Below are 26,445 nucleotides of genomic sequence, written 5' to 3'. Positions count from 1 at the left end.
TGGAGAACAAATTCAAATTCCGAACCAGATTGCCACATCAGAGAGACATCAGGGAGTGTCGTGTAATGTGCCTTTCAGAATCATGGTTAAACAGAGGTATTCCAGACATGGCGCTACAGCTCGTGGGCTACACCCTCCACCACGCCAACCGGACACCAGTGTCAGGGAAAGACAGGCACTTGTGTCATTACCAATTCATTGTGGTGCACAAATGTTATGGTTATATCGCCCAATCTGGAACATCTGGCAATTGATTGCCGCGCATTCTACCTCTCCATCATCCTGGTTGCAGTATACATTCTGTCCCAGGCTAATGTTGGGCTGGTACTGGAGGGACTGAGAACTGCGTCAAACAGCCACAAGACAGTACAGCTTGATTCCATCTCAATCATTGAGGTGACTGCAATCAGTTCAACCTGAAGAAAACTCTAATGAACTACCACCAACACATCACATGAGAGACCAGAAGAGCCAACATACTCAACCACTGCTACACCACCATGAAGATCACCTACCAAGGCATTCCATAACCGCAATATCGCTGGGTATCCAAACAGCTTTGGATCACCTCGAAAACAGCAACTCATACTGTATATACAACTGCTCTTCATAGACGACAGCTCAGCCTTCAACACCACAATTCCTTGAGTGCTGGTCAAGAAGCTCCAAACCCTGGGCCTCTGCACTGCTCTTTGCAACTGGGTCCCTGACTTCTTCATTGGAAGTCCACATTCCATACAAATTGGAAACATCTCCTTATCACTGACTATCAGCACAGACACACCACAAGGATGCATGCTCAGTCCACTGCTCTACTCACTATACCCCCATGACTTTGTGGCTAGGCACAATTCCAATGGTCTCTGCAAATTTGCTGATGACACCACAGTTACTTGGAAAATCAAAAACGATAATGAGGAAACATAGAGCAGGGAGATCAGCTCGTTGAATGGTGTCATGGCAATAATTTTGTAGTCAACATTAGAAAAACCAAGAAGATGATTGTGGACTTCAGGAGGAAGTCAGGAGAACACAATCCAGTCCTCAGTAAGGGCTCAGCAGCGGAGAGGGTCAAGAACTTCAAAATCCTGGATGTCAATATCTCCGATGTTTTGACCTGCTGCCTCCATGAAAATAGAATCGTGAGAAGGCTTTCCAGTGGCTATACTTTGTGAGGTGTTTGAGGAGATTTGGTATGTCACTGAAGACTCTTGAAAGCCTCTACAGGTGAACCTTGGAGAGCATCCTGGCTGGTTGCATCACTGTCTGGTACAGAGATGCCACTGCTCAAGCAAAGCTCCAGAGGGTTGTTAACTCAGCCTGCGACATCACAGGAACAAGACTTCACTCCATCAAGGACATCTACAAGAGATGATGTGTTAAGAAAGTAGCCTTCCCTCCCCACCACTCTGCCACCATCTGGAAAAAGGTACAGGAGCCTGAAGACTAGCACTCAGTGGCACAAGGCCAGTTTCTTCTCCGCTGCCATCAGATTCCTGAATAATCAATGAATGAAAGACGCTGCCTTACTTTGACTTTATCTGCACTATTTTTATTTATTGTTGTAAGGTGGTTTATACATGTTCGCACTGTGAGGCCTGCTGAAACACAACAATTTTCATGACTTGTTCTGATTCTGAATAGACCACCTCTGTTCTTGTTACACTATGATAGGGTATATCCTTCCTTGGATTTGAATCCTCTCCATGGTTGGCACCATCTTCAAATTGGTTTTGAGCCTTCATCCTAGGATTGGGTTGATTCAGGAGTTCTGGGAACACCTGTATCCTGGCGCACAATATACATTTCAACAGTCTCAAATAAAGGGTGCCCGACCCAAACCTTTGATTTCCCATTTCTCTCCATGGATAGTGCTTGACAATGCTGAGTGTCCTTCCAGCTTTCTTTGACAATTAATCTGCATATTAAGAGGCTTAATCTTGTATCAGGGGTGGCCAAACTTGCTTAATATAAGAGCCATATACGACAAATTTCAGATGCTTGAGAGCTGCAAGACATGAACATTTTGTAACAAACATTTTATATAAATACTGCATAAAGAAATATATGTCGCTCCACACAAGTCCTTCCTTTGAGTAAACATGAGCAATATTATTTTGTATCACTGACAAATCTAGAATGAACAATGATTCATTTGTTCTATTGCTACACATCTCATTTCTAATCCTACTTGAATGTTAATTTGAAATGGAATGTTGTATTTTACATTTATTTTTGGATTGGTCCCACCACTGCCAAATGGGTTTATTTTGATATTGTTGTATATTATTGTAAACAGATGAACCTTTATGTCATTATTGCTGCAGTTTATAACCAAGGTAATTTATTAAACTGCATAAACACAGTTTTGCATTTGACTGCTTTCTATTTGTTATTTCATGTTCTGAACACGCGTATAATTGCCATAGCAGTGAATTTTTTTTTTTTGGATGACTGTAATAGCATGTACCAAGCCCTGTTTGGTTTACAATGACACCTTGCCCTGTCCCATCCTGGTGGAAAAACATAATTTTGTCTTGCATATTTTTAATGCTTACTCATGATATAAAGGTAACAACACTTTTTAGAAGTAACCTAGTCACTGTATAAAAGTTAAGTTGTCATTATACCATGGCAGTTAATTTCAGGTAGGCAGGTTACCAAAACGGAATTTAACGTTACTAAGGAAGATATATTGATATACACACGGTAAATATCAGTGACAAAACTGCACTTAAACCATCCTTGATTTTGTTGAGAAGGTTGTGGTGAACAAGCTTATTGAGCTACTGTGTTAGCTTGCTGGTTACAGGGTTCTCACCCAGTGAAATGATCGCAAGGATGACCACTAAAACCATCACTGTGAACGTTGGCTTGTACGAGTCCTGTATCAGCCATATATTTCCACGAGTCGCACATTATATGTCAAAGGGCCGCATGTGGGTTGCCAACTGTGGTTTGTCCTACCCTGTCTTATGTTTTTTTTGATCCTACTATAAGAACATTACAGCAGAGAACAGGCCCTTCAACCCTCGATGTTGTGCCAAGTTATATGTTCCTACCAAAGCAATACCAAACCCTTCCTACCTCATAACCTTCTATTTTTATTTCATATCTGACCACATATGGGCCTCCCATGACTCTATTCATGAAGAAGACTGATGGGATTTGGTTGCTTTTTTTGTTGTTCTGGAGAAGATAAACTCAATTTGGAATCCTCTGAGAAATATCACCCGGCTATTTCAGGTGAATAATCCCAATTATCAGAGCAAGACAAGTCATTAATCAGATTGCATTTCCCAACAAGGATATTCCCTTGTGTCGAAATTTTTCTTCCTGCCTAGATTGTTCTAAACCCAGTCACCTTTATTTGTGCTTAAAATGTTTGAATGTCCCAGTATTCTGCTTTCATTGAAATCCAATGTCCTTTCCAATGACTCTGTTTCTAAATCTACAAATTCCATTATTCTAGGAGCCCAGGGGGAAAAAAATCCCAGCCATCTTCAAAGCACAATGTTTAAGATATAGTAACCTTTAACACAAATGAGAGCAAGTCTTCATGAACTTCTAAAAATGTAACTATATGCCGTGATCAGTTTTGAAATGAAAAGTACAATTGCATGAATAATGTGTGAAGAGAGTTGAAAACCGGCTCCTAAAAGGAGAGTGCTTAAGGGATATGGTTTGCAAATTGACATATCCATGAAAAATTCTGGTATTCATTGGCTAACTGTACAGGTGATGAAACTAAGTTAATCAACTTACATCAAACCAGACATTGAAGATCTTCTGCTAAGCAATCATTAGTCACAGGTATTTATGTATCCTGAGATTCAGCCTTCACCACGCTGATTTCAAGTGTATGGGGTTTTTGTCCTTTTAGACCATCCACATGAATTATTCATTGCTGCAAAAATATTTGAACATTCAGAGGAGTCTTGTCAGTTACAATAAACTCTCATTTTAAATATGTAATTCGGTGGAATCATTTGTCAGCACTCAAAGTATTGAACTAAACTATGCAATCCTTGAAACTGAAAGTATTTTGAGTTGAGAGAGATTTTCCTGAGTTTCTCCAATGTTTCCTAGAGAGTGAGATTCTCCAAGATGTCTGTTATTACTGAACAGCTCCTGTCTTCACATGGCTTATTTACAGCTGTTCTAACTGATTGAAATAAAAATAACGGAACAAGTCAAATTTCATTGAGGACCCGATGTCTGAAGATATAGTCTATATTTGTTTTAACAGTACTCAGTGTTTTCAGCAAATGTGCATGCACCTTATTACTAAATGGGGTTAACTGTAGATACACAGGAAGAATCACATAGAAATTATAGCACAATACTTGAGTTCAGAATGTTTTTGTTATGAGCTAATCATTGCAGAAACTTGAAGTGGGCAATCAAAATCATACCACTTTGAGATTTGGCATAATTAGCAGGGAGCATCAGGACAACAATGGTCCACTTAAAACTGATGTGTACTTCACTTAATTAAGTACTTAATGGAGTGTCTGCCCTCCCCTTCATTCTCTGATGTGAGTTTATAAGACCTTTTGAAGGAGACCTTTGTGATATTGGCGGCAACCATTTTGCTGTGGAATCTGCTGTGGTAGGAGGAAGCAGCAGATTTAAGAGGTCATTTTAAACTTTTATAAACAGCTATTTTTTTAAACACTCCTTGAAGCTTTATCTCAGATCTGATTACATTTATCCAGCAAATCTATATCAGGGTACACAGCTCATGGAAATGAAACTGGGCAAGACCTGTTTTGCTTACAAGGACAAAAACATATATTAAAAAAAGGATGAGCATGGTAAGGTATCTGCTCTCGATGATTCAGTGCCTGGTGCATCTAAGTTCTCTCTGTCACCACGAAACACAACAATCCCTCAGCACACCATAACTACTCTTTACACCTGTCACCTCCCCTTCTTCCCAAAACTTGCAGCCAAGTGGAGAGAGCCAAAAAGCATCCCGGCCAAAGAAGCACAATCCTTCATCTTCCTTGGTGATTCAAACTTGTTCGGAGGACAAAAGCTGGAAGGTTATGTTTCAGTGAAATAAGATATTGGAGCAATCACATCTGAACTACTATATTTTTATTTTTTATTTTAAATTTTTAACCATGTAATTATACATTTTAAATAAACAGTACTTCATTAAAATCAAAATTACAATGATTACCCCCTCTCCTCCCCCCTTTTACCCCAACGACTATAAAAAATTATAATAGTGTAATAGATATAAAATATAGTTATATGAAAAATTACAAAAAATGAGAAAAGCAGAAATATAGAAAGAATAGTATTATTCTCGATTGTGCAGTGGATTAGCTCACACACTGGGATCTTACAATATTTATATGTGTAACGACTTTTAGGGAAGAAAATTATTACAGGTCTTAAGAGGCTGATATGCAAAGGTTAGGGATAAATATCTAAAATGTACTCCTGGTATCTGAACTACTATTTGATTTAAGGAAGGCTGTCAACTTATTGAAGACTGAAGAGACTGAAGGTACTGGAATCTGGAGAAATTCAGCGGGTCAAGTCGCATCAGTGGGGAAAAAAATAATTGCATATAGATGTAAGAATACTGGGAGTTTACTGGGAGATTTTAACTCATGTAATACTGACGGGATCATCCTTAGTGTCAAGGACCAAGATAGGGTGGAATTTGTTAAGTGTGTCTAAGAAAGCTTCCTTAATCAATATATTGTGGGAGTAAAACACAAAAATCTGCAGAAGCCGTGAATGAAGTAAAAACACAATGCTGGAGAAACACAGCATGTCAAACAACATACTTCATATCATAATGATAAAAATACAGGTCCTGTTAGAGATGCTACAATACTAGGCCTCCTCTTTGGAAATAGATTGGGCAATTGACTAAAGTGTGAGTCTGTGGTGAACTGTTAGCCAGAATCAGACACACACAAGGTAAAGACTGTACAACAGGCTTTAATCCACAAAGACTTCTACAGAGCCAGGCTGGCTGTGGCTGCAGCAACTCTGAGTGAGGCCTTGGGAGGCTGGCGCAGGCTTTTATCCCGGAGGGTGATTGACACCCGACCAGGTGGGGCTTGATCCATTCAGGTCAACTGATTGAAAGCTAGCCAGGTGTTGTCCTGTCCCCTTATACTTCTGCAGGTACAGAGGTTGTCCCCTGCAGTAGGGCGGTGGCATACCACCACAGAGTCAATTGGTTTTAAAATCGTTTTGGAGAATGAAAGGACTGGTTAACAAATTAAAATCCAGGCCAATTGTGGAGGCATTGAGCAGAAACTTGTAAAGATTGATTGCGAGAAGATGCTCACAGGTAATGGGACTGCTGGAAAGTGGGAGATTTTTTAAAAGTGAGAGGGAAATAATTCAAGGACAGCACGTTCTTGTTTCAGGTGAAGGGCACAGCTGGTTAGTTTAGGGAACCCTGGCCATAGAGGTTCTTGTCAGGTGAAAGAAGGAGGCATAAACCAGATTTAAGGAGTCCAAACACATGAATTCCTCTAACAATAAGTGTTGGGCACATTGCAGAGAGAAATCAGAAGGGTTAAAATGGAACATGAATTTAATCTGGTGGGCAGACTAATGAAAAATCCCCAAATAATCCAGTTATATCATGGGCAGTATGGTTAGCACAGCACTATTACAGTGTGAGCTATCTGGGTTTGAATCCCCTGTCTGTAAGGAGTTTGTATATTTTTCCTGTGTCTTCCGGATACTCCAGTTTCCTTTCACCCTTCAAAAATGTATGGGGTTTATTGGTTAATTAGTCTATTTTTGGGCCCCAGGCCCATAAATTGGAAGGGCCTGCTGCTGTGCTCCATGTCTAAATTAGTAATTTAAAATTAAGAGTAAAAAGATGACTAGTGAGAAGATTGGTTCTATTAAGGATCAACATGGTTGTCTTTATATGGAGGCAGACAAAATAAGTAGGAATTTAAAAAAAAATATTTTTACTTTACTTTGGTGGAGTTAATTGAAGCCAAAGAATTGAAGTAAATGAGTTGAGTTCTCCAGGACTAGACAGGGGGGCAATGTTACATGCCTTGGAGAACATGAAGATGAACAAATTCCCAAGCCTGACCAAGTACATCCATGAGCTTGTGGGAAGCTAGAGAATAAATTGAGGTGACCCTTACAGGGATATTTACATCATCTTTGGCCTCAGATGAAGTGTCAGAAAACAGGAGGTTGGCTAATATTAGGTGAAGGAACTGGAAGATTACTGGAAATGATGTGGTCAGTGGTGGTATAAGGGATGATTTTTGGCAGGGTCCTGTTCTAATTGTAAGTGTCTGAAAGTTGTTGTCTGGTCTTGGCAAGGTAGAGGTTTTTTTTTGTGCCAGACTAAAACAGCACCACCCTTGTCTGCAAGTTGGATAGTGAGTTTGGGATTTGTCTGGACAGAATGGAGGGCAGTAAATCCTGATGGGAGATCAGGATGTGACAAGAGTGGCTAATGCTATGTCATTATTTCAAAAGGGCAGCAAGGCTAAGCCAGGGAACTACAGGACAGAGAGCCTAATGAGTGGAGCAAGACATTTTCTGGAAGAGATTCAGAGGAACAAGATCTACCAGCATTTGGATAGATAGGGACTGATCGCGGGCAATCAACATGTCTGGGAGATTGTGTCCAACAAATCTGATAGTGCTTTTTGAAGAGATGACCAAGAAGATTGATGATGACAGTGCAGTGAATGCTGCATATGTGGACTTAGCAAGGTCTATGACAGGGGCAGGCAACCTTTTACCATGCGTGGGCTGGATGGCGTGTCACTGGTTGTAAGGCCGGCTGCACTGATGCTACTATAAATGAAATAAATACTGAAACACAGATATTATGCAATTTAATTTTTCGATTGTTCCTGCTTGAAGTACATAATGCACAATGTATGAACATAACTGATGATAATTTATCAGAAAACAATCCACAGAAAAAGTTCAAGTAACAAGATCAACTGTATTCCTTCCAAAACCTATGATGATGCAAATGGTGTCAACATTAGGTCACATTTGACCAACCTCCACCCAAGCCCATGCCTATTCTCTCCACCTGCTTCCCTCCTTTCCTTGAAGTTCCTCCCTGTCCTGTGGTTGAGTTAATCTCCTCATCCTGGAATGATTTCCTGTGGCACTGACTGGTCATGGCCCACTGACCTGTGGGATCCGGACCCAGCTTCACTCGTTTGCCTGCTGGTGCCACCAGGCCGATCTCACCCCGCCATCCCAATGACGTCAGCGCCCGTGACCTCCGAGCTGAACCCACACTCGATTGCCCCTCAATGCTCTCCACTACAGTAGCCAAACCAACCGCTTTTGCGCAAGCTGCCACTGTTGATGGGGTTAAACAAATGTGTAGCTAATTGATGAGCCTGATAAATTTGGATCGTGGACAGGATCTTGCCCGTGGGCTGTAAGTTGCTCACTCCTGATCTATGATAAGGTCCTGCGTGACATGTGGTGGTATGTAATTACACCACTAGGTCACCAGGGGTCATCCCGGTGACCTTGTATATAAAGCAGTCCAGAGCTACAGTCTAGCCTTCCAGGTTTGTCTTGCAGAGAGACAAGACCTCTTAGTGTACATATTAGTTTATTAAAGCTGTCTTATACTCGCACTGCTGGTGTGGTTATTGTCAGTACATGACAGGCTCCTCTAGAAAGGATCCAAGGTGAATTGGTCAATTGAATTCAAAACTAGCTTGCTGGTAGAAGACAGAGAGCGGTAGTGGATGGTGTTATGCAGATCGGAGGCCTGCACCAGTGGTCTGCCGCAGAGGTCAGTGCTGTTGTTTGAAATTTATATTAATGATTTGGATGCCAATATGGTAAATGTGATAGGTAATTTTGTGGATGACACCAAAATTGGTGGTGTAAAGGACCATGAGGGAGGATATCTAACTTCGGATCTAGATAAATTTGGATGGGTAGGCCAAAGGGTGGCAAATAGAATTTATCTATGGCGAGTATACTTTGATAAATCAAACCTGGGTAGAATTTACACAGTAAATTGTAGGGCCCTGTAGTTGTTGTAGATCAGAGAGGTCAAGGGGTATAGGTGGAAAGATCACTGAAAATGGCAACTCAGGTGAACTGCGTGGTTGAGAAGGCATTTGGCATGCTGGCATTCATTAGGTACAAGAGCTGTGACCTCATGATACAAATCATCGATGACACCATACTTGGAGCTCTACATGGAGTTCTGTTCATCCAATATGTTGGAATGGGTATAGAGGGGTTTTGCCAGGATCTTGCTAGGACTGGAGGGCTTGTGTTATAAAGAACGGTTAGATAGGTTGGGTCTTTATTCTCCAGAGCATAGATGGATGAGGGTGTAGAGCTCGTCAAAAGAATCAAAGACTTGTTGATTCAAACCAAGGCTTTTATTAGCAAAAGACAGGAGCTCTTCACAGGTGGCCGACCAGTCCGGAATGATCCGACCTGGCTAGGGACACAACCCTTTAAGGCCCAGACAGTAGGCGTGGCTTAGCTCTCAGCCAATCACTGTAAGCACAGTCTAGGTACAGTAACTATATACACTATGTACATTGGTGATAGATCTGTACTATCACATTCATCCCTTCTTGGACAACTGACCCTGGAAAAAAAAAATGAGGGAGACAATGAAAGGAAGGGGTAGGTTAAGGACTGTAGTGGTCAGGGGATCTGACCATCCGGTGTGACCGCCGTGGTGCTGGGATTGGGGTCGCTGGAGTGGTGTCGCCAGCAGGCTTGTCGGGTGCGACCGCTCCTTTGCTCAATTCCCCAGTCGTGTTGTCAGCAGGGTGGCCCGGGTCGTTGGGGTGCTGTTGGTCCTTCTGTTGCGGCATGGAGCCTGGGGAATAAAGAGTTGGGGAAGGTTGGGTTGGGGAAGGTTGGGTTGGGGGGTTTGCTGGGTCTTCCGCGTCCTGAGCTAGGTACCGCACCGAAACAATGTCCTCCCGCCCGTCTGGGAACTCAACGTAGACGTAATGCGGGTTCGCGTGGAGTAGAGTCATTCGGTCGACCAAGGGGTCGTTCTTTGAGTGCCGGACGTGGCATCGCAAAAGGACGGGGCCAGGGATGGTGAGCCATGCCGGTACAATGGTTCCTGATTCGGATTTCCTCGGGAAAAAGAACATCCTTTCGTGGGGGGTGGCATTTGTTGCGGTACATGGAGTGTAAGGCACTAGTGAGAACCTCCTGCCAGTGAGAGGTGGGGGACCTTTAGACTGGAGAGCCAGTGTAACCACTCTCCATATGGTGGCATTCTCCCTCTCGACCTGGCCATTACCGCGTGGGTTATAGCTGGTGGTCCTGCTTGAAGCGATACCACACTCCAGAAGGTACTGTTGCAGCTCTGTGCTCATGAATGAGGACTCCCTATCACTGTGGATGGAATTGGGGTACCCGAAAATGGCGAAAATACTGTGAAGGGCCTGTATCACTGAGGTGGCAGTGGTGCCTGGGCAGGGCACAGCGAACGGGAAGCGGGAGTACTCGTCGATGGCTGTAAGGATGTAGTTATTACGGTTGGTCGACGGTAGGGGCCCCTTAAAGTCTACGCTAAGACACTCGAAGGGGTGGGTGGCTTTGATAATGTTGGAGTTATTTGATAAAGTGGGGCTTGCATTCAGCGCACACCGAACAGGCTAGGGTCATGGAGCGGGTCTCCTCGACTGTGTAGGGTAGGTTGCGCGCCTTCACAAAGTGGGCAAACCTAGTGACCCCTGGATGACAGAGCGCCTCATGGAGTTTCTGCAGTCTGTCCATCTGTATGCTGGCGCACATCCCCCTGGAGAGCGCGTCAGGCGGGTCGTTGAGTTTACCAGGCCGGTACAGGATGTCATAGTTAAAGGTGGAGAGTTTGATTCTCCATCTGGCGATTTTGTCGTTTTTTATCTTACCACGCTGGGTTTTGCTGAACATGAAGGAGACCGCGCGTTGATCAGGCAACAGTGTAAAGCGCCTCCCAGAGAGGTAATGTCTCCAATGACGCACCGCTTCAACTATGGCCTGGGCCTCCTTCTTGATCGATGAGTGTCTACTCTCTGGACCCTGGAGGGTCCTGGAGAAGAATGCTACAGGCCAACCGGCCTGGTTCAAGGTGGCTGCCAGGGCGAAGTCGGATGCATCGCTCTCGACTTGAAACGGGTCAGACTCATCGATCGCGTGCAGCGTTGCAGCGGCGATGTCGGATTTGATTCGATCGAAAGCCGCTCTGGCTTCGGTCAAGAGGGGAAAGGAGGTGGTCTTGATAAGAGGACGCACCTTGTCAGCGTAGTGTGGAACCCATTGTGCGTAATATGAGAAAAGGCCCAGGCAGCGTTTAAGCACTTTCTGGGTATGGGGGGGGGGGGAGGTGGAGGGGGGTAAGTCCATTAGGGGATGCATGCGGTCAGGATCTGGCATGACTAACCCGTTCTCCACCACGCAACCTAGAATCGCGAGTCATGTGGTCCGGAAGACACACTTGTCCAAATTGTAAGTCAGGTACAGCCGACGGGCAGTTTGAAGAAATTTGTCTAGGTTGGCATCGTGGTCCTGCGTGTAATGGCCGCAGATGGAGATATTGTCCAGATACGGGAAGGTAGCGGTTAGCCCGTTCTGGTCCACCATCCGGTCCATTTCCTGCTGGAAGAACGCGACACCATTCGTGACCCCGAATGGTACCCTGAGAAATTGATACAGCCGCCCATTCGCTTCGAAGGCCGTGAATGTCGGTCCTCACAGCGGATCGGGAGCTGGTGGTAGGCCGAACGTAGGTCAATGGTGGAGAATATGCGGTATTGGGCGATCTGGTTCACCACATCCGTGATGCGTGGCAGGGGGTACGCATCCAGGAGCATGAAGCGGTTAATGGTCTGGCTATAGTTGACCACCATCCGCAGCTTTTCCCCGTTCTTGACAACCACCACCTGGGCTCTCCAGGACTTGAACTGGGTTTGATGATGCACTCATCCAGCAATCTATGCACCTCATTCCTTATGAATTGCCTGTTTTCGTAACTATATTGCTGACTTTTGGTGGCCACAGGCTTCCAGCCAAGGGTGAGATTTGCGAAGAGTGCTGGCGGGGCAATCCGGAGTGTAGAAAGGCTGCAGGATTGGCCCCGGGGCACGGGGGTAGGTTGCTCGGGTGCTTCGGGGGTGGAGCGATGGCAGACCAAGAGGGGGGCGTGGGGTCCCCCAAAGTGTAGGGACACCGTTCGGAACTGACACTGAAAGTCTAATCCCAGCAATACTGGGGTGCACAATTGGGGAAGGATGAATAATTTGAAATGGGTGACCATTACGCCCTGTACTTCCAGCGTGGCGATGCAATACCCCTTTATCCCAGTTGAGTGCGACCTCGTCGCTAATGAGATCCTTTGGTTAGTGGGGATAATGTCAAGTCCACAACGGAGGGCCAGATCTGGCCGAATAAAACTGTCAGTTGACCCAGAGTCAAATAAGCAATTGGTGTAGTGTCCATGCACTTTAATCAGTTCCATTGCTTTAGTGAGGGGATGAGAGCATTGCTGGTTTAGTGTTATAGAAGGAGCCACTGATCCAGTTGACAGGGGAGTTCCGCGTGATGACATCACACAATGGGATGACGTCACGCAACGGGATGACGTCATAGACATAGTCAGCGCTGGAGGAGGAGGTTGGAGGACCTCCCGGAAGTGCTGTTGTGGCGGCGTCAGTGGATGAAAGGTAAGTAGTGGGGTTTGTAGTTGCTCGCGGTTGGGTCCCCAGTCGGTCGTGGTGGCCGCACTGGCGGCGGCTTAGGCGGCGGCAGCAGTGGAGTGGGCAGCAGCAGCGGTAGCATTGGCCGCGGTGGGTCCCCAGTCGGTCATGGTGGCTGCATCAGCGGTGGCATAGGCAGCGGCAGACGGGGAGCGGGCAGCAGCTGCAGTAGCGTCGGCCCCGAGGGTGGCTGTGGCGGCGGCAGCAGCAACGGTTGCCACAGTCAGGACCGAGGCCGGGTCGAGTGTTCCGCATGGGGGCGAGAGGCAGGCTAACATCATGGTTGCGAGGGTGGGCTGCCCCTTCCGGCTTCAGCGTCTCCATGATGTCAGGCGTTGCCGTGCAGGGGAGCCCTCGCTCTCTTTGGACAAGAGCTCTGGGGAAGAAGAGTTTGAATGGGATAGTGGCGGTTGGGCTTCACACGAGGCACTGTGTTTGCCGGCGGCCATTTTAGACCTACAGACTGCAGCAAAGTGGCCGTTTTTAAGGCACTTCTGGCACCTGGCTTTTCTTGCTGGGCACTGGGACCTGCTGTGCTTGTCCCTCCCACAGAAATAACATTTTGGGTTTGCAGGGGGCAGTGTAGCAGCAGCCGACAGGCGGTCAGTATCTCGGGGGGTGGTAGGATAGAAGGGCACTCTATTCACATCAGAACGTGGGGTCCAGTCCCTAGAGAACTCATTGGACTTTAAGGCTGCATCCTCCATTGTGATCGCAATCCGGGCCACGTCCTCTAGTTTTTCTACCCCTTGCTCGAGCAAGCGCAGCCTCACTTAGTTTGATCAGAGCCTGGCCACATAGGCATCCCGGACGAGGTCGCTAGTGATCTCGGCAGCAGTTTTGTCAACACAGTTACAGTCCTTGCCCAATGCCTTTAATACTTGTAAATATGCCCTGCTGGACTCGCCGGGCTGTTGCTTCCTCGACGCAAGCACGAGCCGGGCATGAACTCTGTTCACTGGTTGATCATACAATTCTTTCAGAACCTTTATGACTGCGGTGTAAGTGGTCTCATCCTGAATGTTCTCGTAGACTCTCAAGGACACCATAGACAGCAATGCTGTTAGATGCTGGTTATCCTCCTCCACCCAAATGAATCTCAGGAAGTTTTCAAAGTTCAGCAGCCAGAAGGCTGTAGCTGACTGTGGGTCGATATCAAGTTTTTCTGGCCGAGTCAAACGCTCCATCCCTTTAAAAAAAAAATTCTTTTTTTCTTTTTGCTAATAAAATTGTAGAGCTCGTCGAAAGAATCAAAGACTTGTTGATCCAAACCAAGGCTTTAATTAGCAAAAGACAGGAGTTCTTCACAGGTGGCCGACCAGTCCGGAATGATTCGACCTGGCTAGGGACACAACCCTTTAAGGCCCAGATAGTAGGCGTGGCTTAGCTCTCAGCCAATCGCTGTAAGCACAGTCTAAATACTGTAACTATATGCACTATATACATTGGTAATAGATCTGTACTATCACAGAGGGGTTTGGTTAAACTGAATGTCCACAGTTTATTTCCCTGGGTGGATAACACTGCAACTAGAGAACAGATGTTTAAGGTGAGAGGGGAAAGATTTAAATAGGACCTGAGACAACTTTGTCACTCAAAGGGTGCTCCATTTTTGGAATAACCTGCCTGAGGTATTTGGACTGATTTATGGATAGGAAGGGCTAAGAAGGATATGGATCAAAAGCAGGCAAATGGGACTAGCCCAAAATTCCTACTTAGCCAGCATGGAAATGGCGGGCTGAAAGGTTGGTTCTATCCTGTATGATCATGACACTAATAAAGACCCTTTATTAAGACTTATCATGGAGTGTGTTATAGGATGGGAGGGGTGACACAGGGGCCAGTGGGAGGATTAGCAAATCCTTCACCGCTCCTTCTCTCACTCATCCCCTACTGGTCTCTGATTTACCCCTCCCATCCTCCTCCTGATATTAGATATCTCTTCTTTTAACTCTCAGTCCTTATGCAGAGTCTTGACCCAAAACATTAACAATTCTTTCCCCCTCACTCCCCACCCTGCTGCCCAACTCGCAGAGTTCCAATAAATGACTATTTTTTTCCTGATAATATATTGGAGAGAGTTCACTAGATTTGTAACTTCTGGATTTAGCAGAGTGAGATGAAATTTAACTGAAGTACATAGTATTCTGAAGGGTCTTGACTGAGTGGATGTGGAGAAGTTATTTCCCTCACTGGGAGAAGGCAGGATGAGAGGAAAATAACAGGTTACCCATTAAGACATTGATGAATGATTTTGTTTCACTCTTAGGATTTTATATCTGCTTTTACCAGGACTATGACTAATAGCACAGAGTGACTGCTTGTGCCTGATTCTTCCCCACCTTATGATGACGGAGCTGTTCCTGTAATGGAGGAAAGCAGCGGTGAATGAATCTGTCTACCTCCTATGTAAAGATGCTGGAATCCCACTGTGACCACTGCCATGATTCATCTTGTTAGGTTGCTTTAACTCTGTCCTTTGTGAATGTTTAGTTTCAAAATAGCGCACACGCAAAGCTAAGATTTTCACTGTTTCTTGGTCCATGTGACAATGAAGTCAATACTAAATCAATGGCAAACTTTTTCTCAAAGGGCAGTGGAAGCAGAAACTGTCAATTTATTCAGGCAGAGGGAGACAGATTCTTGATAAAGTAAAGCAAGGCTATTGGGTATAGGTGGGAATTCAGAATCGAGTTGCAATCAGGTCATCGATGAACTTATTGAGCAGAAGATTGGGTTCAAGGAGGCAAGTGACCTACTCCCACTCCTAATACAAGTGTTTGTACGTTAATAAAACATCAACCATGTGTGCACTATCTTTCTTTATGAAAAACCTCTTGTCAAGGCTGAAGTTCTTTGGTCAGGATTATTTAAATAATATTGTCAGCATCTTCTGGAGAAATGGTGCAGTGGTTCTCTGAAGTTATATTCAAAGAAAGTGGAGATTAAAATGCAGGGATAGGAATAAAGGATGACTGCTAAAAACAACGCTCAGTTATTTTCTTTATTTTCAAATAAAGGTATTTTAACTTTTGGCCTGTGCCTCTGGGATCTTTTCACCATTTTTGTATGAAAGCTTGATGATAAATGATAATGTTATAATTTGCTGGAAATGTTTGTGCTTTGAAAGAAGTTGTTGAATTGAATTCCACATGAAATTTCAAATAAGATCAATTCAGAAACAAGTTATTTAGGCTTGTTTTTGTTTTCTAATATTCCCTCAGATCAAAATAAGGTGACAAACTCCAATAACCTGGCATCTCATTGTTCAGAGATCCTGATGATCTGCTGTCTGGAGTGTCAGCTCAGTGTCCAGAGTAGGGTGTCCAACTGGAGCCGAGGGTCTTGAATGCAGCCAGAGCTTGGATCTGCCTGTGAGACCAGAGCCAGTGTTGGAACCAGGACATTAAGGTTCAGGAATCTGAGTACATTTGAGCTAGAGTCATGGACTGCAGTGTGTATCTATTTCCCACTGCCTTTAACCTCACTGGATTCATTATGCTGCATGTGGAAAAAAAATTAAATAAAAGTCTGTTTGGATATTAAAGTGAGGGTAGTGGTGGAGGAGCATTATTCTAGCTCAGGGGTCTCCAAAGTTGTCAATATCAACCTCTGGGGGTTAATGGGACTATCCAAGGGGTCAATAAATGCCAGGGGGGTCAAAATATGCATGGGGGGCGGGGTTGCTAACGACCAGGGTGGGGGGAGCTACACACATCAATTGAACTTTTGCAGTGGAAAGCAGGGGCAGATAGATTAATGGAAACTAGTGGCTATGGCAGTGGTGGCCAACCTCTCACAAACCATGTTGTATTTGGCTTCAGCCTTTGAATAAGTTGAGAGTGAATGGGAAAATGGACTGAGCATAGAAGAAAGATGTAAAAGTTCTTTATACCTTTCGTAGCATCCGCCCCCCCCCCACCTGTCCCCCACCATCAAGTGCGACCACCATTCTCCCTGCCCCCATCCAGTGGCAGGATTCCATGCCTGGGGATCGATGAAGGATCAAGTATTCCATAAAAGTGTCAATGTTCTTAAAAATTTGGAGACCCCTGAAATCTAGCTGGAAGTCTATGGCCAGTTGTGGAGATTATGGAGATGGGTTCTGAGACTCTGTTGTTTGTGATAAATATAGAAAATGTGGAGGGGTGGTTAGATGACACAAAGATTGGTGAAGTTCTCGACAGGATAGAGAGACATCAAAGGATACATCAGGATGAGATCAACTCTCTCCACTCACATTAATAGTTTGGTAATGGAGAGAGTTTAAAGCACCAAGTTCCTCAGAGTCCACTTAAGAAGTAATCTATCATAGACACACATCTCCTCAGTTGATAAGAAGGCACGACAGTAACTGCACTTATGGAGAAGACTGACCGGGTAAGGCTACTGCCCACCATCCTTCCAACTTTCTACAGGAGCTCTATCGAGACCATCCTGGATTGCTGCATCACAGTGCGGTACAGTTGCTGTTGAGCATTGGTTCGGAGGTCACTCCGCAGGAACAGGAGCTGCAGAGTAGATCACTGTGGTCTCCCTCCCACCAAATCGATGTGATCTACCGGGATCATTGTTTGAAGAGGGCTTGCAAAATTGTTGAGGACCCCCACCACCCCACACACAGCATTTTTCAGCTATTCCCATCAGGAAAGAGATATAGGAGTATCAGAGCTAGAAACACCAGGCTGAGAAACGGCTTCTTTCCACAGACAGTGAGACTGCTGAACCACTGAACAAATTGCTCAAACAAACCCTCCGAGAATCTACGACAGTATTTATTTATTTTTTAATATGCATACACGTACTGCATGTCTGTATGTCTGGATGTCTACATCACCTTTGTTGACCTCACCAAAGCCTTCGACACCGTGAGCAGGAAAGGGCTTTGGCAAATACTAGAGCGCATCGGATGTCCCCCAAAGTTCCTCAACATGATTATCCAACTGCACGAAAACCAACAAGGTCGGGTCAGATACAGCAATGAGCTCTCTGAACCCTTCTCCATTAACAATGGCGTGAAGCAAGGCTGTGTTCTCGCACCAACCCTCTTTTCAATCTTCTTCAGCATGATGCTGAACCAAGCCATGAAAGACCCCAACAATGAAGATGCTGTTTACATCCGGTACCGCACGGATGGCAGTCTCTTCAATCTGAGGCGCCTGCAAGCTCACACCAAGACACAAGAGAAACTTGTCCATGAACTACTCTTTGCAGACGATGCCGCTTTAGTTGCCCATTCAGAGCCAGCTCTTCAGCGCTTGACGTCCTGCTTTGCGGAAACTGCCAAAATGTTTGGCCTGGAAGTCAGCCTGAAGAAAACTGAGGTCCTCCATCAGCCAGCTCCCCACCATGACTACCAGCCCCCCCACATCTCCATCGGGCACACAAAACTCAAAACGGTCAACCAGTTTACCTATCTCGGCTGCACCATTTCATCAGATGCAAGGATCGACAATGAGATAGACAACAGACTCGCCAAGGCAAATAGCGCCTTTGGAAGACTACACAAAAGAGTCTGGAAATACAACCAACTGAAAAACCTCACAAAGATAAGCGTATACAGAGCCGTTGTCATACCCACACTCCTGTTCGGCTCCGAATCATGGGTCCTCTACCGGCACCACCTACGGCTCCTAGAACGCTTCCACCAGCGTTGTCTCCGCTCCATCCTCAACATCCATTGGAGCGCTTACATCCCTAACGTCGAAGTACTCGAGATGGCAGAGGTCGACAGCATCGAGTCCACGCTGCTGAAGAACCAGCTGCGCTGGATGGGTCACGTCTCCAGAATGGAGGACCATCACCTTCCCAAGATCGTGTTATATGGCGAGCTCTCCACTGGCCACCGTGACAGAGGTGCACCAAAGAAAAGGTACAAGGACTGCCTAAAGAAATCTCTTGGTGCCTGCCACATTGACCACCGCCAGTGGGCTGATAACGCCTCAAACCGTGCATCTTGGCGCCTCACAGTTTGGCGGGCAGCAACCTCCTTTGAAGAAGACCGCAGAGCCCACCTCACTGACAAAAGGCAAAGGAGGAAATACCCAACACCCAACCCCAACCAACCAATTTTCCCCTGCAACCGCTGCAACCGTGTCTGCCTGTCCCGCATCAGACTTGTCAGCCACAAACGAGCCTGCAGCTGACGTGGACTTTTTACCCCCTCCATAAATCTTCGTCCGCGAAGCCAAGCCAAAGAATATGCATACACGTACTGCATGTCTGTATGTCTGGATGTGTGTTTGCATGTTTTTTGCACCGAGGACCAGAATGCTTTCATTGGATTGTAGTACAATCAGATGAAAATAAATTTGAAATTAGAGATATCGGTGGAGAAATGGCAGATGGAATTTAATCAGGACAAGGGTGAGATGATGTATTTTGGAAGAGTAAATGCAACATGGAGATACAGTGTCCTTTATAATGTTAGGGACAAAGTCATATTTTTTCTTTTGTGTGTCATTGTCCCAAATATTACAGAGGGAGTACTGTACATAGTGAATGACAGGATCCTTAAGAGCATTGATCTTGTGGTGCAAGTTCACAGCATCCTGAAAGTGGTAATGCAAATAGAGAAGGAGGTAAAGAAGAAGTGTGGCATGCATGCCTTAATCAGTCAGGGCAATGAGAATAAAAAGCAGGAATATGCAGTTGTATAGAAATTTGGTGAGTTCACATTTGAGTATTTTGACCAGTTCTAACTGCTGTATTACAGAAGGATGAGGAAGCTTTGGAAAGGTTGCAAAATAGATTCATCAGGATGTTGCCTGGATTCGAGTCAGATATAGGGAGAGGTTGGACAAGCTTAGATGGTTTCCTCTAAATGAACACTTGAGGGGCAATCTTCAGATATGTGTGAAATTATGGTCAGGTATACAGTCTTTTCCTCAAGGTGGAAAAGTCTAACACTGGGCAGCAGAGCTTTAATGGAAGAGAGAGGAAGTTAAAAGATTTACAAGGCACTCTTTTACACAGAGAGTGGTCGGAGCCATCAGGAAAAGTGGTGAAAGTAAATACAGAGGATATCAGAATCAGAATTAATTGTCAGGAATATGTCATGAAATTCATTGTTTTGTGGCAGCATCACAGTACAAACATTTATATAAACACCTTACAAAATAAAAATGGCGAAAGTGACCAAAGGCGACTTTCTGCAGGCTCCAGAACCAATGTCACAAAAACCTTTCAAATACTCACCCTCCCTGCTGCTTCCCTTACAATTAGCTGCATGTGGGTTTTTTTTTGTGTGAGTGAACAGCTGCTAAACACAGTTAACAATCTTCAAATCTCCCAATTAACAATCTTCAAAAACAGAACAGCTGCAAGGTAGAGGCCTTAAAAGGACAGGCCACCACTAAGGTAGAGGTTGGAAATGTGGAGGAGGCTGGGATTCAAACAAAGCTGAAGTGAAGGGGTCTGAGACTTCCCCTACTGTCCATATTTCTGGCAAATATCACTGGAGAATAAAATCGATAACCTGAGGGCAAGGCTACTCTACCAGAGACAAGCAAGACAAATCTCAGGCTGTTTTCTGGACTCAGAACTGGCTATTAGAGAACACACCAGACATTGCTAGCCAACCAGGCTGTCTCACTATACATAGACTGATTCGGAACTCAGATTCTGGAAAAGGGAGATGAGGCGGTGTGTGCTTTTCTGTTAATACTGTGTGGTGCATGGATATTGGGGTTATGTCAACCTCCTGCTCCACTGCCTTAGAGCAAATCTCAATTAAATGCAAATCCCTCTATCTACCCTGAGAGTTCTCATCCATGATTCTCACTGGAGTTTATATCCCTCTTAATGCCGATTACAAACAGGCACTTGTGAAGCTGCAGGATGTGGTCAGTAAACAAGAGATAGCCCAGCATGATGCACTATAAATCTTAGTCGGTTTCTTTAGCCAAGCCTGGGTCAAGAAAACCTTACCTAACTACCACTAGCATGTAACCTGATGTACCAGAGGTCTCTGCACACTTGATCTCTGCTACACCAAAATAAGGAGAGCCTACTGTTCTTTCCTGAGACCACACTTTAGTAAGTCTGATCACCTGGCTGTGTTTCTTCACCCTTCAGACAGACGAAACCTAAAAAGAGAGGCTCAGGAGGTCAGCACAGCTAGCAAGTGGTCACAGGAGGCTGAAGAATGGTTACAGGACTTCCTTGAGTCAGCAGGGACCCTGCTGAGAATCTGAATGAGTGCACTGGAGGTGTCACACACTTTATCAAAGCAGGTGTGGATGAATGTGTCCCCACCAAATCATTCAGGGTTTTCCCCAACCAGAAACCTTGGATGAACAATGAAATCCAGAACCTGCTGAGAGCCAGATCACAGACACTTAGTTTCAGAGATCCAGATCAGTACAGCAGAGCAGGTATGACTTATGGAATGTTATCTCCCAGGTGAAGTGGAAATTCTGGATGAAAATGGAAACAACAAGGGACACCTGACAGCTGTGGCAAGGCCTGAATGCCATAATCTGTTACAAAACCAAATCCGGGTAAAGTAGCTTTTCTTCCAGAGGAACTCAATGTCTTCTATGCCTGATTTGATGACAGTAACAGCAAAGAACCACCCCTCCACACCTCCATGTCTCCTGATGATCGTGTCCTGTCCGGATCTGAGGATGATGTACGTGTTGCCTTCAGGAGAGTGAATCCAAGGAAAGCATCAGACCCAGATGGAGTACTTGGCAGAGTATTAAAGATCTGTGATGACCAACTTAACAATGTATTCACAGATATCTTCAATATCTCACTCGAGCAGGAAGTGGTACCACCTGTTTCAAACAGGCATCAATCATCCTAGTGCCCATGAAGAGTGTAGTAACCTGCCTTAATGACTATCGACCAGTAGCACTTCAGTGGTTTTCAAACTGCCCCCTAAACTCACATTTCACCTTAAGCAATCTCTATGCCATAAGTCTTCTGTGACTAGAAAGGGATTACTTAAGGTGGTATGTGAGTGGAAAGAAAAAGTTTGAAAACAACTATTTTAATTGTACCTAACTGACTTGTTATGTGGACAGTTTCATAACTCTGAAGGAAATGGGCCAATGACAATTTTTCTCAAGCAAAATATTTCAGTAACATTTGGGTCCAGATTAGTGATTCTCAACCTTCCCTTCCCACTCACATACCACTTTAAGAAATCTCTCACTAATGACAGAGCAGTTATGGCATAGAGATTTCTTAAGGTGGAATGTGAGTTTCGTGGGGCAGTTTGAAAATGACTGCTCTACACATATCCCTGGAACACCTGGACAGCAAAGATACATACATACATCAAGATGCTTTTTATCGCTACAGTTCGGCATTTAACACCATCATCCCCTCAAAACCGATCAGGGGGTAGAGGTCCGAGGCAAGCCCTCTCTGTTATGTTCCATGTACGGTCCCCAAATTTGTTCAAATAAAGTGACTTTATTTTTTAAATTATATGTTATTTTTTCCAATGGAATAATACATTTATTCATTCCATGTACTATTGCTGTGTTCTCAGGCTCTCTTCTGATTTCCAAGTTGACATTACACATTTTTTTTTGCTACTGCTAAGGCTATCATAATAAATCTTTTTTGTGCTTCATCCAGTTTGAGGCCTAATTCTTTACTTCTTATATTACTTAGAAGAAAGATCTCTGGATTTTTTGGTATGTTGCTTTTTGTGATTTTATTTAATACCTGATTGAGATCTTCCCAAAACTTTTTCACTTTCTCACATTGCATATACTGTTGTTCCCATTTCCTTCTTACAGCAAAAACATCTATCTGATAATGTTGGATCCCATTTTTTTAAACTTTGCGGCGTGATATATAACCTGTGTAACCAATTATATTGTATCATGCGTAACCTTGTGTTTATTATATTCTTCATAGTTCCAGAACATAACTTTTCCCATGTTTCATTTTTTATCTTTATGTTTAAATCTTTTTCCCACTTTTTTTGAGTTTATAGCTTATTTCATAATTTTCCTTTTCTTGCAGCTTGATGTGTATGTTCATTATAAATCTTTTAATTATCATTGTGTCTGTAATCACTTATTCAAAGGTGCTTCCTTCTGGTAATCTCAGTCTGTTTTCCAATTTGCCCTTTAAGTAGGCTTTCAGTTGATGGTATGCAAACATTGTACCATGAGTTATTCCATATTTGTACTTAATTTGTTCAAATATTAATAAATTATTTCCCAAGAAACAATTTTCTATTCTTTTAATTCCTTTTCTCTCCAATTCTCTAAAGGAAAGGTTATCTATTGTAAAAGGGATCGATTTTGCATCAATAATAATTTTGGTATTTGATAATTTGTTTTTTTTCCCTTTCTAATTGAATCTTCTTCCATATATTGAGTAAATGATGCAATATTGGTGAGCTTTTATATTGTACAAGCTTATCATTTCCACTTATGAAGTAAATGTTCTCCCTATGAAGTATACCTTCTCCCCTATTTTATCTAGCTCTATCTTAGTCCAATCTGGTTTTTCCCTTGTCTGATAAAAATCTGATAAATACCTTAATTGTGCTGCTCTATAATAATTTTTAAAGTTTGGTAACTGCAAATCACCTTGGTTGTAACTCTCTGTTAATTTATTTAACGCTATCCTTATTATTCTCTTCAGTTCATTAAAAAAAATTATCTCTTAAGGGAATTGGTAACGATTGAAATAAATATTGTATCCTTGGGAAGACATTCATTTTAATGCAATTTACCCTCCCTATCAACGTTAGCGGTAATTCTTTCCAATGTTCTAAGTCTTCCTGCAATTTCTTTATTAGTGGCTGATAATTTAATTTGTACAAGTGGCTTAAGTTATTATCTAACCTAATACCTAGGTATCGGATTGCTTGTGTTTGCCATTTAAATGGTCATTTTTAAAAAATTCTGTATAATCCGCATTACTCATTGGAATCACTTCACTTTTATTTGCGTGGATCTTGTACTCCGATATTTCTCCATATTCCTTCAATTTCTTATGAAGTTCTTTTATTGATATTTCTGGTCCTGATATGTATACCATGATGTCATCTGAAAATAAATGGATTTTATACTCCTTCTCCTTTATTTTTATCCCTTTTGTTTTATTTTCTGTTCTTATCAGTTCTGCCAATGGTTATATTGCTAAAGTGAACAGTGAGGGAGATAATGGAGATACCTGCCTCATTGACCTACTTAATTTATAAATTTACAGACATTATCCGCTGTTTGTCTTTTCTTAATAAACCCAGTTTGATCTTGTTTTACTATTTTTGGTACACAATCAGCCAATCTGTTTGCTAATAATTTTGCTATTATCTTATAATCTGAATTAAGTAGAGATATTGGTCTATATGATGCTGGTGTCAGTGGATCCTTCCCCATCTTTGATATTACTGTAATTATTGCTGTCTTACATGAATCTGGCAAGTTTTGTGTTTCTTCTATCTGGTTCATTACTTCTAGGAGAGGAGGAATTAATAACTCTTTAAATGTTTTATAGAATTCTATTGGGAATCCATCCTTTCCAGGCATTTTATTTTTCGGCAGTTTTTTTAATATATCCTGTACTTCCTCTATTTTAAATGGTTTTATCAGTTTGTTTTGTTCCTCTTGCAATTTCGGCAGTTTAAGTTTAGCTAAAAATTCTTCTATTTTATATTCTTTCCCCTCATTCTCAGTTTGGTATAATTGTTCATAAAATTCCTTAAAGTTCTCATTAATCTCCATTGTATGTAATTTGTTTGTCCTTTTTCCTTGATGCCAATACAGTTCTTTTAGCTTGTTCTGTTTTAAGTGCCAGGCTAATATTTTGTGTGGTTTTTCTCCTAGTTCATAATACTTTTGCTTTATTTTCATTATGTTCTTCTCCACCTTGTACGTTTGTAATGTTTCATTTTTTTTGTCTGCCAATTCTCTTTTTGTTATATCATCCCTTGTTGCTAGTTCCTCTTCTGTACTTACTATCTCCCTTTCCAACTGTCCTATTTCCCGATTGTGTTCCTTTTTCATCTTAGTTACATAACTTATTATCTGTCCTCTAATGAAGGCTTTCATTGCATCCCATAATATAAATTTGTCTTTCACTGATTCCATATTTATTTCAAAGTACATTTTAATTTGGCATTCAATAAACTCTCAAATTCATGCCTTTTAAGTAGCATGGAGTTTAATCTCCATCTATATGTTCTTGGTGGGATGTCCTCCAGTTCTATTGCTAATAACAGGGGTGAATGATCAGATAGCAATCTAGCTTTATATTCAGTTTTTCTAACTCTCCCTTGAATATGGGCTGACAACAAAAACATATCAATCCTTGAGTATGTTTTATGCCTACTCGAATAATATGAGTATTCCTTCTCTCTTGGGTGCTTCCTCCTCCATATATCCATAAGTTTCATTTCCTGCATTGATTTAACCATAAATTTGGCCACTTTATTCTTTTTGCTAGTCTTTTGTCCAGATTTATCCAACATTAGATCCAAATTAAGGTTAAAATCCCCTCCTATCAATATATTCCCTTGTGTATCTACAATCTTCAAAAAAATATCTTGCATAAACTTTTGATCCTCCTCATTAGGCACATATATATTGAGCAAATTCCAAAATTCTGAATATATCTGACACTTTATCATTACATACCTCCCTGCCGGATCTATTATTTCCTCCTCTATTTTGATTGGTACATTTTTATTAATTAATATAGCTACACCTCTAGCTTTTGAATTATATGATGCTGCCACTATGTGCCCTACCCATAATTTATTATGTTACACTTCAGTTAGATGCGTTTCCTGCACAAATACTATGTATATTTTTTCTTTTTTCAGTAAATTTAATAGCCTCTTCTGTTTAATTTTGTAATGTATTCCATTAATATTTATAGTCATATAATTCAACATGGCCATCTCATACCTTGTTTACACCTCATTTCTGCTTCTTCACCACCACCATCTCCCTTTTCCCCATTTTCATCTCTCAATTTTCCCTTTTTAAACTCAATGTATGACAACACATTTCAAACATAAAATACTTCAACAACTCCCACATCTAATATTCCCTTCACCCCAAATGCATACCCCCCCCCCCTCTGAGTTTCCCCCTATCCCTTGCTGGGCAACAACAACTCCACTCTTCATTTGGATTGTGAACCCACTAGCAAGCGTCAACTGATTTCACAGTGATGGTTATTCTCTCTCACCCAACCCCCCCCCCGAAAAGACTTTTTAAAAACACATATAACAAAGCTCACCCTCTTTTTTCCCCCTTACTTCCTTTCTTCCCTTCTCTTTCCCTTCTTTCGTTCTTTCATATACATTATTTTTACATCTTTATATGTATTTTATCACCGTTCTTCATTCTTGTTACAACTCTTCATCTCTCCTTCTGTTCTGCAGGCATTCTGAAGATTCTTGTGCTTCCTCCGGATCCAAGAACAGTCTGTTTTGCTTCCCAGGGATAAATATTTTAAGCACAGCTGGATGTCTTAACATAAATTTATAACCTTTTTTTCCATAGGATCGATTTTGCTGTATTAAACTCCTTCCTCTTCTTTAAGTGTTCAAAACTTAGGTCTGGTAAAAAAATATTTTTTTACCCTTGTATTCCAATGGTTTATTGTCTTCTCAAATTTTATTCCTTGCCTGCTCCAGTATATTTTCTCTTGTTGTATATCTGAAAAATTTTACTAAAACGAATCTTGGTTTTTGATGTGCCTGTGGTTTTGGAGCTAGTGTTCTGTGTGCCCTTTCTATTTCCAT

At 42.8% G+C, this 26,445-nt stretch overlaps 1 long non-coding RNA gene across 1 annotated transcript in view; it reads right to left on the bottom strand.

Moving 5' to 3' along the window:
* Nucleotides 1–1,635: 1,635 nt before the first annotated feature.
* LOC138752678 (uncharacterized) overlaps nucleotides 1,636–26,445 on the bottom strand; it is a 69,687-nt gene continuing 44,877 nt past the window's right edge. Inside the window, exons 2-3 of the long non-coding RNA XR_011350834.1 lie at nucleotides 3,766–3,907; nucleotides 1,636–2,008 (exon numbers count right to left, since the gene is read on the bottom strand). This is a non-coding gene — a long non-coding RNA (uncharacterized lncRNA). The remainder of the gene's footprint in view (nucleotides 2,009–3,765; nucleotides 3,908–26,445) is intronic.

Source organism: Narcine bancroftii, chromosome 1 (genome assembly GCF_036971445.1).
Source record: "Narcine bancroftii isolate sNarBan1 chromosome 1, sNarBan1.hap1, whole genome shotgun sequence".
Lineage (NCBI taxonomy): Eukaryota > Metazoa > Chordata > Chondrichthyes > Torpediniformes > Narcinidae > Narcine > Narcine bancroftii.
The sequence above is the reverse complement of the archived record's forward strand: the minus strand, read 5'-3'. Positions and strand labels throughout refer to the sequence as shown.